Source organism: Heptranchias perlo, chromosome 20, assembly GCF_035084215.1.
Source record: "Heptranchias perlo isolate sHepPer1 chromosome 20, sHepPer1.hap1, whole genome shotgun sequence".
In the NCBI taxonomy this organism is placed as follows: domain Eukaryota; kingdom Metazoa; phylum Chordata; class Chondrichthyes; order Hexanchiformes; family Hexanchidae; genus Heptranchias; species Heptranchias perlo.
The window spans coordinates 27,347,225-27,362,398 of NC_090344.1; the positions used below are offsets into that span (position 1 = coordinate 27,347,225).

General features: G+C 44.1%; 4 non-coding genes across 4 annotated transcripts; 2 read left to right on the forward strand and 2 right to left on the reverse strand.

Annotated features, from left to right (window-relative positions):
* Positions 1–2,959: 2,959 nt before the first annotated feature.
* On the forward strand, positions 2,960–3,041 carry trnas-gcu (transfer RNA serine (anticodon GCU)). Its single transcript has one exon. It is a non-coding gene; the product is annotated as a tRNA-Ser (tRNA).
* Positions 3,042–8,049: 5,008 nt separating this feature from the next.
* Positions 8,050–8,138, reverse strand: trnap-agg (transfer RNA proline (anticodon AGG)). The gene is given in 2 exon segments: positions 8,050–8,085; positions 8,103–8,138. It is a non-coding gene; the product is annotated as a tRNA-Pro (tRNA).
* Positions 8,139–12,332: 4,194 nt separating this feature from the next.
* trnat-agu (transfer RNA threonine (anticodon AGU)) lies at positions 12,333–12,406 on the forward strand. Its single transcript has one exon. It is a non-coding gene; the product is annotated as a tRNA-Thr (tRNA).
* A 1,701-nt stretch (positions 12,407–14,107) lies between these two features.
* Positions 14,108–14,181, reverse strand: trnat-cgu (transfer RNA threonine (anticodon CGU)). The gene has a single exon. It is a non-coding gene; the product is annotated as a tRNA-Thr (tRNA).
* Between the last annotated feature and the right edge of the window lie 993 nt (positions 14,182–15,174).

Sequence of the window (15,174 nt, forward strand, 5' to 3'; positions counted from 1 at the left end):
AGACCGCGTGGCCGCGGTACCATTATTTCACAGTAACGTTTAAAGAGCTGTTGAATGCACAAATAAATGAATTGAAGCTAATTGACGGCATTTACCCCGTGCTGGGGCTGTTCTCCTTCGAGCAGAGAAGGTTAAGAGGAGATGTGATCGAAGTGTTCAAAATCATGAAGGGTTTAGATAAAGTAAATAAAGAGAAACTGTTCCCATTGGCGGAAGGGTCGAGAAACAGAGGACACAGATTTGAGGTGACTGCCAAAAGAACCAAAGGCGACATGAGGAAACACTTCTTTACCCAGCGAGTAGTTATAATGTGGAAGGCGCTGCCTGAAAGGGTGGTGGAAGCAAATTCAATCGTGAATTTCAAAAAGGAATTGGATAAATACTTGGAGGGAAATAAATGCAGGGCTACCGGGAAGCGGCGCGGGAGTGGGACCAACTGGATCGCTCTTACAATGAGCCGGCACGGGTTCGATGGACCGAATAGCCTCCTTCTGTGCTGTAACCATTTTATGATTGTATGATTCTATTTATACTCTTTATTTTTTTTGCATGCATTTCTCTATTTCTCCCTGTCTCTGTCTCTTTTGTTGTCTCAGGCTTCCTCGAACGGCGTTGGCTGATCGAACCTGCAAAACCAGCAGAGAAGGTTAAAGAAAGACTGAGACGGTAGGAAGAGTAAAGGTGCAACCCAGCTGCTGCAGCCAATGTCTACACAATAATGTCTCTTCGCACTCAAGTAAGTCACTTTCTTTTCATTCCTCTTCTTTCGTTCTTTTTCTTTCTGCCTCCAGCACCTGTGTCCGTATCCTGTTTTTCTTCTCTCATGTGTCTCTGCCGGATGATCAAAAATTCAGACCCGCCGCTTCTTCTTGCTTTTTCTTCCTTCCACAATCATGATCCATTTCATTGAGACTTTCCTGCGGCCTTGCCTACTCTAACATTTACTTTCACATTCTTCGGTTTTATGTTTGCTCGACATCGACCGATGTTTCTCGGGGGCACATGTTCCGTTCGCACCAATGTTTATTTGTGCCTTGAAACCAATCGATACATTTCGATCTCCGTGACTCTTCCAGAGACAAGCACTAAGAAAGCAGGGCTGGCATTCGGAAGGACAGCGCATACTTTCCCGTGAAATTTCCATGGGGTATCTTGTGACACGGGGGATAATAACTGAAGAACTGGGTTTTGTTTTCATGGTCGTTGGCGCTTTTCCCCGAGCAGTTGATGTGCGGGAGAGACGGACGGCGCGACATAGCTGCGAATGAGGACTGAAAGATGCAGTTTTGGCAATCTGGGCGGTGCAGTCAAGTCGGAAATGTTGCGCTTGATCTTAATAGGTCTGTGGAAATGTCCGATTGAAAAGGAATGAGGAGAAATGAGAAGAGCGGCAATGGTGAAAAAGTGTCGATTACAGGAGGTTGGCCGTGAGCGAAAGGTCCTTTGAATGTCCGGCGCGGAGGAGATTTTGTTCAGAAACGACAGACTTTAAAGCGCGTGGGGAAAGTGAATTGCGAGCTTTGTCCTTTGGTCAATCTGGGTGTTTTCAGGAAAACAGCCATTGTGAAATTACAAAAATGAAAACAGAAAATGCTTGAAACACTCAGCAGGTCAGGCAGCGCCTGTGGAGAAAGAACCAGAGGGAAGGTTTCAGCCCTCCGAACTTTTTCATCAGAAATGGATAGATTGGTATGTAGAAGAGTAGCTGAACTGTCTAAGATGCTGGTGTCAATCTTTCGATCATGTGGGTTTGAATTCCCCCTCTGCCACATTTGGTGGAGCTGTTTATTTTGGCCGCCTTACCTAAAAATCTTCTTTCCAAAGAAGTGCGTTTCCGCATTGCTGGCTTACATCTGTTTGCACAAATCAGCAAAGTCTGAATTGCCACCCAAAATGTTTCTTGCACGGAGGTGTTGGGAGTGTAAGGGGTGATCCAGGTGAAGTGTCAATCAAAGTGCGCAATGCCCCCCTGGTAAACGAAGTACCTCTTATGGTGAGCATAAGATGAAAGATATGTCCCATAATTATGTATTTCTTCTTTGCATCACAGTAGGATTTATTATCAGGGAATGGACATGTGAAGGTCCATTTACGTCATGCTCCGGTCGCTTTGCATCGCCCCCGACACATAGAATAGAATCATAGAAAGGTTACTGCATGGAAAGAGACCATTCGGCACATCGAGTCCGTGCCGGCTCTCTGCAAGAGCAATCCAGCTGGACCCCACCGCCCCACCCCGCCCTTTCCCTGTCGCCCTGTATTTTTTTTTCGTTTCAAGTACTTATCCAGTTCCCTGTTGAAGGCCATGATTGAATCTGCCCCCACCACCCCTCGGGCAGTGCATTGCAGATCATAAACACTCGCTGTGTAAAAAAGTTTTTCCTCATGTCACCTTTGGCTCTTTTGCCAAACACCTTAAATCGATGTCCTCTGGTCCTTGACTCTTCCGCCAATGGGAACAGTTTCTCTCTATCTGCTCTGTCCAGATCCTTCATGATTTTGAATACCTCTATTAAATCTCCTCGCAACCGTCTCCATTCCAAGGAGAACAACCCCACCTTCTCCAGTCTATCCATGAAACTAAAGCCCCTCATTCATGGAATCTTTCCAGGAATCACCCACCATCAACATCCTGGTGATCACCATGAACCAGAAAGTTAACTGAACCAGCCATATCAATACTGTGGCGACAAGAGCAGGTCAGAGGTTGGATATTCTGCGCCGAGTAACTCACCACCTGACTCCCCAAAGCCGTCCCACCATCTGCAAGGCGCAAGTCAGGGTTGTAATAGATTACTCATGTGATAGTCACCTACATGAAATATTAACTCTGTTTCTATATCGAAGGATTCTGCCTGACCTGCTGAGGACATCCAGCATTTACTGTTTTCATTTCAGTTTGGAAACATAGCCAGTATTTCCATTTTGAATAAAGGAGCTTGTGTGAGTTTCTGCATGTGACGAGGTGGCCGAGTGGTTAAGGCGATGGACTGCTAATCTATTGTGCTTTGCACGCGTGGGTTCGAATCCCATTCTCGTCGATGTTGTGTTCAATTTTGTTTCTTTCATTCAGTCCATCCAGAAGGTCGGGTCCCTTCCTTCTCGAAACGGCAAACGGAGGTTTTTGCATTGTTTGCTGAAATCAGCAACAGTTCCAACCAAGAAGTTGTTGAGATTGGAAGGTCGCGAAGAATCAAAGTGTACAGTCGTGTCATTGTAAAATGAGTAAATCTTATAGTCAACGTAAGAGAAACTTATGTACCATAATTATGATTTATGTCCGGATCATTCCGTGTCTGTGTCTGTTTGAAAGCGATGTGCTGTCAGTCCCGGATCATTCCATGTCTCTATCTGTTTCAAAGGGATGTGCTGTAAGTCCCGGATCATTCCGTGTCTGTGTCCGTTTCAAAGTGTTGTGCTGTTAGTCCCGGATCATTCCGTGCCTGTGTCGGTTTAAATGGGATGTGCTGTCAGTCCCGGATCATTCCGTGTCTGTGCCTGTTTAAAAGGGATGTGCTGTCAGTCCCATATCATTCAGTGTCTGTGTATGTTTAAAAGGGATGTGCTGTCAGTCCCGGATCATTTCGTATCTGTTTCACACGATTTTCTTGATACCTTTTTCCTACTGAACTGAAATGAAGATCCTCTCTGGAGAAGAAGGTTCACCGCCTGCTGTTGAGATCAAATTCATTCTGCTGGGCTTCCATTCCAATCTCCGCACTCTATCCCCCATTCAGTCCCACCCCGCCTGGACGTTATAATCTGCGATATTCATAAGGGAATGGCGAAGCCGAATATCATGGTTATAATTTTTTGGCTCCACAACACTGAATATTATCAATTCCAACGATTCAGAAGGATTCATAGAATCGTAGAATCTTACAGCATGGAAGGAGTCCATTCGGCCATCGTACCTGTGCCGGCTATTTTTAGAAGACCTGTCCAAATTAGACCCACACCCCAGATTTTCCCCATAACCCTGCAAATTAATCCTCTTCAAGTACATGTCCAATTGCCTTTTGAATGATCCTGTGGAATCTGCTTCCACCACCCTTTCAGGAAGTGCGTTCCTGATCTTAACAAACCCTCTGTGTGAAAAAAAATCTCTTAGATTTCTCTCTAGTTATTTTGCCAAATATTTTAAATCTATAACCTTTGGTTACCGACCCACTTGCCAGAGGAAACAGTTTCTCCCTAATTGCTCTTTCAAAACCCCTCATTATTTTGAATATCTCTATTAGGTCTCCCGTTAACCTTCTCTGCTGCAAGGAGAATAATCCCAGCTTCTCCAATCTCTCCAAATAACTGAAGTCCCTCATCCCTGGTATCACCCAGGCCAACCTGCTCTGAATCCTCTTCAATCCCTTTTCATCCATTGTATAGTATGGTGCCATTGAAGTGTAAAATGCATCCCAGCTGAGGCCTAACCAGTGACTTGTAAAGGTTTCGTGTGACTTCCATGTATTTAAATTCAATGCCCCCATTTACAAAGCCAAATATCCCATCCGTTTTTTTAACTACCTTATCTACTTGCCCTGTTTTGTGAATATGCTCCCCCAGGTCCCTCTGCTCTTGCAACCCCCCATAAATTGTTCCATTGATATTATACTGCCTCTCCTTGTTCTTCTTCCAAAAGTGCATCACTTCACACTGATCGACGTTAAATCTGTCACGTGACTGCCCATTTGACCATCTGTCCATGTTCTCCTGAAGTCTGCTACTTTCTTCCTCACTATGTTCTCAGTTGCCAAGTTTTGTATCATCCGCAAACTTCGAAACTGTACTCCCTATTCCTGCATCCAAGTCATGTATATATAACAAGAAAAGCAATCGTTCTAATACCGACCCCTGGGGGATCCCACTGCATATTTCTCTCCATTCAGAAAAACATCCGTTCACCACGACTCTCTGCCTCCGATCCTTGAGCTAATTACGTGCTCACGTTGCCACCGGTCCTTTAATCCCACGTGCTTCTAGTTTTCGAATAAGTCTGTTATGTGTTAATTTCTAAAATGTGTCCTCAAAATAACTGTAACCCCGTAATTTTATTCTTAAGCAATGAGAATACAGATATTAAGACCGAATGATAGATTGGGTTCATTCCCATTACCCGATGTTGACGGGACCCAAGGAGATGAAAACCCATCTGGGTTTATATTTTCCAAAAACGGAGACGAAAATCGCAAAGCCCCTCCCGTCAAAATCCAACAATTGGACTGAAGATCCGACATTCTGGAAACCCGCGCGTTACAGAAACCCTTCTGGAACGCCCGGGTTTCCAGACCTGGCCGTTCAAAGAAGCCGGATAAGTCCATCAGGGGGGAATCAGAGAGAGAGAGAAGAAACACAGACAGAGAGAGAGATACATGAAAAGAAAAATAGTATAAATCTCCAAATTCTGTGATTGAACAGAATTTAAGGTACAGCTTAAAGGCAATTCGTGAAATCTTGGAGGTGGACATACGGGAACTCTGCATGACTGCATGTTCTAGACATGGATCCAACGCTACTCGTGCAGTCTGCATTGGTGGTTCTGTGTGGAACCCTTGCCTGCCGGCGGGAAACCATGAGTTTGTTTCCAGGACAATGCAGCATCCTTTACCTTTTGAATTCTGTGCCCATGAGATCGCCTGAATTGGGATAAATTCATGTGACGGCTTCAATCTGTCCAACTTCTTGAAGGATTATCTTCATTTCGTCAACGTGTGTTGCGTGGACAAATCCTCTGCATTCTGTCCTCTGGTGCTCAGACAAGCTCTGCTGGAGATAAGTCAAACCTGCCTTCTGCACCACTGAAAGGAAATGAGAAGCCAATTGGTGATTTTTGACTAAAAATGGGGACACAACGGGGCTCATCCGGGATTTGAAACAGTGAAACTCCCTGACCGAGAATCAGACCCAAAGACCAACTGGCAACAGAGCCGTGCAGCTACTGTAAAATTTTGCTGCAATGCAGCCGATCCGCCATCCTTTCAGAACGCTCTGTCCATTCAATTCCGCTTTCTTGTACGATATACGATATCGAACAATGTCAGGTTTTGCACTAACTATATCATATCAACAATATCAAATTCGTTTTGAATGTACGACTTGTATTATCAAGTAACACTTTACAGAATGAATTACTCTGAAACGACATTGTCGTCTGTCTCGGCATCGTCATAGTTTACACTCCACCATAAGTACACTTTACTCAAATTGCTGCTTTAATTCACTATGAGAGCGAAGACCCATGAATGTGGAGACATTAGCTACGAATTTATCAGCTGGGTTGCACCTTCCCTTTTCCGACTGTCTCAGTCTTTTATTTCTTTACCCTTCTCTGCTGGTCTTGCAGATTAGATCAGCTCTCGCCATTCAAGGAAGCCTGAGAAGTCCATCGGGGACAACACAGAGAGACAAGAGACAGAGGCAGGGAGAGATAGAGAGATGCAGGCAAAGAAAATAGAGTATAAATGTCAGGTTTTGCAAACTAGCAGACTTTAAGTTACAGATTGGGAGAGATTCCCTCTCGGCTCTTGAAATCTTGCAAGAGAAGATCTGACACTAATTAAAAGCACCGGCCACGCTGTAGAATCTCTCATTCTGGGAGAGAGGTAAATGAGGTCAATTAACTCCAATTAATCTATTTCAGCACTGAAGTGATCTTTGAACATTCGCTCTGCGAGCAGAATTCAAACCTGCGCAGGAAAACCTCAATTGAATTTTGAGTCCAACGCTTTAAACACTCGGCCACCGCAGCTGTAAACGGCATGTTCATTCAGATCGGATTCCAAATGGACACTTGCTGCTATTAAGAACGCGCGCATTGGTTGTGCAGGGGTCGAATTCTCAATTCTTATGCGGGAGACTTTGGTTCGATTTCCGGCCAATGCAGAATCATTCTCACCAATGAGGAGCTGAGGAATATAAGTATGCCATTTCGCCCCTCGATCCTGTTCCGCAATTCAAACAGATCATGGCTGATATGTGACCAAACTCCAGATAATCGCTTTAGCCCCGTATCGCTTAATAACATCAGTTAACAAAAATCGATTAATGTCAGGTATAAAATTAACAATTCAGTTCGCATCAACTACCGTTTGCGGAAGAGAGTTCCAAACTTCTACCTCCCTTTGCTTTGGAGAAGTGTTTCCCAACTTCACTCCTGATAGTCCTGACCCGAATGTTTCGGCGATGTCCCCGAGTCCCAGACATCCCAACCGGCGGAAATAGTTTTTCTCTATCTACTCCATCAGTTCCCCTTAATATTTCGAAAAGTTCGATCAAATCAGCTCTTAATCGACTAAATTCGAGGTAAACCCGAGTTTATGTAATCTCTCCGCGTAATTTAACCCTTGGGGTTGAGGTAACATTCCAGTAAACCGAAGCTGCACTCGCTCCACAGCCGATATATCCTTCCTAAGGTGCGTTGCCCAGAACTGAATACAGTTCTTCAGGTGTGGTCCAAGCAGGGCTTCGTATAACTGTATCATAATGCCTATCCCCTTGTATTCTCGTCCTCGAGATATAAAGACCAACATTCCATTAACATTTTTGATTATTTTTTGTACCTGTCAATGACATTTTAATGATGTATGTAGATGGACACATCAGTCTTTTTGGACCTCCACTGTTTCGAGCTTTTCACCATTTACAAAGTATTCTGATCTGTCCTTTTTGGTCCAAAGTGGATGACCTCACACTTAACTAAATTGATATCGATTTGCCACAATTTTACCCATTCATTTATTATATTAATACCTCTCTGTAATTTTATGTTTCCATCTGCACTGCTTACAATGCTGCCCATCTTGGTGTCATCGGCAAACTTGGATATGTGGCTTTCTATCCCGTCATCTAATATCCGCCAGAATTGGAAAAAATCCAAATTTAGCTTCAAACTCCTCATCATCTTGAGACATTTTATTTCTTTCACGTGTGTTGCGCCGACGATACTCCGGCATTGAGTCCACTGGAGCTCAAACATCCTCTGGATCGAATTCAGTTCCACCAACAGCAACACTGAAAACATGTCAGAAGCCAATTGGTGACTTTTCACTAAAAGGAGGGCTCGTCCGGGATTTGAACCCGGGACCTCTCGCATATCACTCAATGAACCACCCTAAGCGAGAATCATACCCCTCGACCAACGAGCCGCTGTTACTTCAACTTTGCAGCCAGTGTAAATGTTCGTTGCCTCCCACAGCCGATCGGCCATCCTTTCAGACCACGTCTGTGCATCCAATCTCGTTTTCTGCTCCGGTGTCCAGCAATATCAAGTTGCACACCAAATATTTCCAATCACCAATATTAGTCTCCCTTTACCAAATTGGTTTCGAGTTTACGACTTGAGTTATCAAGTAAGACGTTTCAGAATTATTTGCTCTTAAACTACATTGCTTGGGAGGATACTGAGAGGTGTGTCGATTTGCGGCACGCTCTGTTCCCTTTGCATCGCCTCATGCTCATTGAGTTGAATCAAAGAAAGGTTGCAGCACGGAAAGAGGCCATTCGGCCCATCGAGTCCGTGCTAGCGCTCTGCAAGAGCAATCCAGCTAGAAACACTCCCCCGCCTTTCCCCGAAGCCCTGCATTTTTTTCCTTTCAAGTACTTATCCAGTTCCCATTTGATGGCCATGATTGAATCTGCCTCCATCACACCCTCGGGCAGTGCATTCCAGATCCGAGCCTCTCCCAGTGTGAAGAAATTTTTCCTCATGTCACCTTTGGTTATTTTGCCAATCACCTGAAACCGATGTCCTCTGGTTCTTGACCCTTCCGCCAATGGGAACAGTTTCTCTCCATCTTCCATGCCTGGATCCTTCATGATTTTGAATACCTCGATCAAATCTCGACAAAACCGTCTCTGTTCCAATGAGAACAACCCCAGATTCTCCAGTCTATCCACGGATCCCTGCAATTATGCTGGTAATTTTTTTCTGCACCCCCTCCAAGGCCTTCACATCTTTCCTGAAGTGCGGTGTCCCGAACCGGACACAATACTTCAGATATGTTCGAACCAGTGTGTTATAATGCTTCATCCTGACTTCTACACTTTTGCACTCTATGCATCTATTTGTAAAGCCCAGGATCCCGAATGCTTTTTAACCGCTTTCTCAACCTGCCCTGCCACATTCAACTATTTGTACACATGAACCTCTCATTGTTCCTGGATCGCTTTCACATTTGTGCCCTGGGGTTTATATTGCCTCTCCTCGTTCTTCCAACCGAAATGTATCACTTCGCATTTTTCTGCGTTAAATTTCATCTGCCACGTCTCTGCCCATGCCACCAGCCTGTCTATGTCCTTTGACGTCTATCACTGTCCTTAACACTGTTTACGACCCTTCCAAGGTTTGTTTCATCTGCACATTTTGAAATTGTGCCCTGTGCACTCTGGTCCAACTCATTAATATATATCAAGAAAAGCAGTGGTCCGAGCACTGATCCCTGGGGAACACCACTGTACAACTCTCGCCAGTTCGAAAAACAACCGTTCACCAGTAATCTCTGTTTCCTGCTCTTAGTCAATTCTGCATTCATGTTGTTACTGCCCCCTTTATTCCATGTGCCGCAATTTTGATGATAAGCCTACCATGCGGCCCTTTATCAAACACCTTTTGAAAGTCCATATACACCACATCAACTGAATTGCCCTCATCTATCTGCTTTGTTACCTCATCAAAAAACTCTGACAGGTTAGTGAACCACGATTTGCCTTTAACAAATCCGTGCTCGCTTTCCCTCATCAGTCCACCCTCGTCCAAGTGACTGTTAATTCTGTCCCGGATTATCGTTTCTAAAAGTTTCCCCACCACTGAGGTGAAACTGTCTGGCCTATAATTGCTGGGTTTATCCGTACACAGTTTTTTGAACAAGGGTGTAACCTCTGCAATTCTCCAGTCCTCTGGCACCACCCACATATCTAAGTATGTTGGTAGATTATGGCCAGTACCTCCGCAATTTCCACCCTTACTTCCCTCAGCAAACCAGCATGCATCCCATCCGGATCTGGTGGTTTATCTACTTTAAGTCCAGCCAGCCGTTCAAGTGCCTCTTCTTTTTCAATTTTTAGACCATCCAGTATCTCAACTATAACTTCCTTTGCTGAGACTCTGGCAGCATCTTCTTCCTTGGTAAAGACAGATGCAAAGTACTCATTTGGTACCTTGGCCATCCCCTCTGCCTCCATGAGTAGATCTCCTTTATCGTGCCTAATCGGCCTCATCCCTCCCCTTACTACCCGTTTACTGTTTACATGCCTGTAGAAGACTTTTGGATTCCCTTTTATGCTGGCCGCCAGTCTATAGTCGTATTTCTCTTTGCCTTTCATTTCCATTTTGACTTCACCTCTGAATTCCCTAAATTCGGCCTGGTGAATGAGCGCATAAAAAAGTTAGCATTTCTTTCAGCCGGAAACAGAATGTTACCTGTTGATTAATGGCGATTTGAACAAGTATTCGTCTTTTTTACAGTGTTTAATGAGTTTTGTGAAATTAATACAGTGAACTAATGCAGTAAAGTTGAATTCCTGATCGGGAACCGCCTCAGACAGCGCATTACTGCCCATCCCTGGGAAACAAGATACTACCGAAACGTTGACAACACATCGCAGGTCCCGCTACAAAGACACAGCTTGCCAGCTGTTCCGAAATTTGGAGCCTGGACAGGGAGTGAAACGCTGGACCTTCAGCTCACTACTCACTTTAAAAGTCTGATACTCGACCGACTGAGCTACCCAGGCTCGATACTAGATAAGCTCCCATCGTACATATTCATGGGAGGTCTCTGAATTATCCCTGCAGCCGTCGAGCAAGGGTGAGGGCCGTTTGATAAAATTCTCAGTGACGTGTTGAGGAGAATCCTTGTTTCTGTTGAACATGATGTAAGAAACATGAACAGTGAACTCGTGAGTTTACAATTCTTCTTGTTTGTGCCAAATGTCTTGTCATTCGTTAGCACCAATTAAAATAACACATTTCCCAGCGCCTCAAAAGCTGAACTTGTCCCACACGGGAGTTGGAAAAGGCCTCTCGACTTTTCAATGTATTAACATCTTTGAGCTGAATAATTTCTCCCGTTACACAGTGACACCAGGCAGAATATTTCACTTCCAAATTTACCCCACACGAAACTTCCAACCGATGAATATCGGCTTAACGAAAAGAAGAATTGTTTGTTTGGTTCTTTAGATTTAATGATCTCGTACCGGCCCCTTTGCCATATGAGCTGCCGCGAAAAGCCCCCTCTCTCCCTTTGAACAAGTAAACTGGCACCTGCTATTGCAAGACGGTAGGCCAGAGGAACTCAAGAGCCCACATGGGGACACGAAGAAGTAGATGCGTTATGGAACATACCAGTTGTACCTTGAACTCCAGTCAAAATGTTCGGAGTAAAAGTTTTGATTGTTTTAGAAGACGCTCGAACTCACAACCTGGTCATTTCAGGAGCACATACTGCTATAAATAAGTAACGCATGCTTAACAATTGTACAATACGAGAGCAGCGAACAATCGACAGCATCAGCGCTCCTGCCAAACAGCTTCATTTTCCATCTCTCAATTATCACTTGGAGATGTTTCTCAAACAGAAGCTTCCAATCAAGATGCACTTCGTTAAATAACAATTCCTAAATCAAGAGAGTTTTGGTCGATCATGACTAAATTTCCTTACCTGTTGCTTTTAATCACATGGGATGGTGACCATCAGGTCCTTGAGATTTGTGTATCTTTAGCCTAATTATTTTCTCCATCGCCATCATTTTACTTATACTGAATCCCCTTGATTTATTAACAGTTTTCCTCGTGTCTCTGGTATGTTAGCCTCATCCATTTCTGTGACGACCGATGCAAATTAAAAATTTAGCAACTCTGCCATTTCCTGATTTTCAATTACAATATCACCTCCATCTGTCTTTAAGCGGCGCACATTACACTAAACCTCCCTTCTTTCTCTTAATATACTTGTAAAAACCTTGAGAGTTGTCCTCATTTTCCCGCACAAGTTTTTCTCCTTTTCCCTTTTTGCTCCTCTAACGATTTTTTAGTTTCAGCACCACAATAAACAACACTTCGCTGTAAAGTTCGGCTCAATAGTTCTCCAATGTCAGAGCGAGAATTGTCTGAAGCCCTAATTTATTTAATGTAACAAATACAATCACACATAATCATCCGTGTATCAACGCACTGATGGATACACAAAGATAAACACAGCGAGAAATCCAGTCAGTGTCGGAATGCACCGGGAAACGGACAAGCGAAATGGACAGAGATAAAACGGCCTGAACTCCCAATGGTGAAGTGTCGCTGATAGATATTAATGAGAGGAGGTGGAGACAAAGTGGCATCAATTGGCGCTGTAGCTTAGTTGGTTAAAGCGTCTGTTCAGTGAACAGAAAATCCTGGGTTCAACTCCCAGCAGTGCCTTGTGTAGCTTGTTATTTTACCTAATTTGTGGAATTGAGCGACAAAATAACACTGTGGTATTTGTTCAGGAGGAAACGGATACCAGAATGACTGTTCAAAAACGCCCTTTCATTGTACAGACAGACCTCTCATGGAATGTGTTTGAAACACGTTAATTTAAAGACACGATCTTGTTTCTGGGCTCGTTGGGGTCGTGGTATAATTCACGATTTGAGGTTCAAACCCGGAAGTAGTCCTAATTTGGTCCTGGACTTGTGATCTTGACCTGCGTTGGAAACTTTTGCAAAGAGGGAAAGGAAGTCCCCAAATCACTCCACCTGAATCGCCAGGCCCGGATGAAATATATCACAGGCTGTTAACAGAAGCAAGGAAGGAAATAGCGGAGGCTCTGACCATCATTTTCCAATCCTCCCTGGCTACAGGTGTGATGCTGGAGGATTGGAGGACTGCTGAAGTTGTACCGTTGTTTAAAAAGGGAGAAAGGGATCGATCGAATTATTGCTGGCCAGTCAGCCTGAACTCGATATTGAGCACAATTCTGGGGGAAAGTATTAATCTTCTTATAGAAAGGCACGGATTAATGAAGGTCAGTCAGCATGGATTTGTTCAGGGAAGGTCGTTTGAATTGAATTTTTTGAGGAGGTATCAAGGAAGGTCGATGAGGGTAGTGCGTTTTTTGTTGTCGACACAGATTTTCGCGAGGCTTTTGACAAAGTCCTATATGGCAGATTGGTCAAAAATATAAAAGCCCATTGGACCCAAGGGAAATTGGCAAGTTGATCCAAAATTGACTGAGTGGCAGGAAGCAAAGGGTAATGGTCGTCGGGTGATTTTGTGACTGCAAGGCTGTCTCGAGTGGGGTTCCGCAGGGATCCGTACTAGGTCGCTGCTTTTCGTAGCACAGTTCATTGATTTGGATATAAATATCCGGGGTATTATTAACAAATTTGCAGAAGATACAAAAATTGGTCGTGTGGTTGATGGGGAGGAGGGAAGCTGTGGACTGCAGTCAGAGATCAGTGGACTGGACAGGTGGATAGAATAGTGGCAAATGTAATTCAATCTGGAGAATGAGGTAATGCATTTAGGGAGGGCAAACAAGGCAAGGGAATACACTATAAATATTGAAACTAATTTGCATTTACACGCCCATTTTGCGTGATGTCTTCCTGTATTTTTCGCATTTTTCCTTTGTGTTAACTACAGCTCCCAATTATATGCTGTCTGTCAATTTTGAAATTCCATTTCCGATTCCTGTGACCAAATCATTAATGTAAATTGTGAACAACAGTGGTCCCATTACCGATAAATTGTGAACAACAGTTGTCCCAACACAGATAAATTGTCAACAACAATCGTCCCGGCACAGATAAATTAGAGTCATCGAGTCATAGAAGTTTACAACATGGAAAAAGGCCCTTCGGCCCAACATGTCCATGTCGCCCAGTTTATAACACTAAGCTAGTCCCCGTTGCCTGCATTTGGCCCATATCCCTCTATACCCATCTTACCCATGTAACTGTCCAAATGCTTTTGAAAAGACAAAATTGTACCCGCCTCGAGCAGCTCGTTCCAGACACTCACCACCCTTTGATTGAAAAAATTGCCCCTCTGGACCCTTTTGTGTCTCTCCCCTCTCACCTTCAATCAATGCCCCCTCGTTTGGGACTCCCCTACCTTCGGGAAATAATAGATGACATAAGGCACTGCGGGGAGTTGAATCCAGGACCTCCTATTTACGAGACAGATGCTTTAACCAACTTAGCCACAGCGCCCGTTGCTAAATTGTCAACAACAATCGTCCCAGCACCGATAAATTGTGAACAACAGTGGTACCAGCACCGATCAATTGTGAACAACAATGGTCCCAGCACCGATAAATTGTGAACAACAGTGGTGCCAGCACAGATAAATTGTGAACAACAGTGGTCCCAGCACCGATAAATTTTGAACAACAGTGGTCCCAGCACAGATAAATTGTGAACAACAGTGGTCCCAGCACCGATAAATTGTGAACAACAGTGGTGCCAGCACAGATAAATTGTGAACAACAGTGGTCCCAGCACCGATAAATTGTGAACAACAGTGGTCCCAGCATCGATAAATTGTGATCAACACTGGTCCCAGCACCGATAAATTGCGAACAACAGTGGTCCCAGGACTTCAGACCTTGAACTTCATTTGAAACTTTTGCATAAAAGGAAATGAAGTCCCCAAATCGCCCCACGTGGCTCTCAAACGCATTGGGAAGAAGTTCAATGCAAACAATCAGGACTTTAAAAGCAACTCAACGACCTGCACTTTCTTTGAATAAGTTTTGTTAGCGATTATATTCGACCGTGAAATCGCTCTCGGCTTTCATCTAGCTGAAGCAGAGTGTGGCCGCTTTGTATCTGCGAGCATGACGGTGACGTGGTTAGCTTTGACACTGATCGCTTCCAATTTGTAAAATTTCACCAAGCGTCAGCCAAAAGAAACCGAGAATCGAATTGTCCGTGGAAGTGATGAATTGAAGGGATTGGTGCTCCAAGCAGATCTGGAAAATGCACAGTGCGGTCGATCAGGAGTTCTAAATCCACCCTCCAGCCACTCACCAATCATATTAACTGAGTTTTACTCTGGTCCATTGTCACAGCACTGAAATCCAGTATTTCTCCGGCATGTTTTTCTTCATAGTTGCTAATTTAAGAGTGAAGACCGGCTTGTTGGATTTTCACTCCGAAAAGCTTCAACCATTCATTTTGGACTGACTGTAGACAGTTGTTATA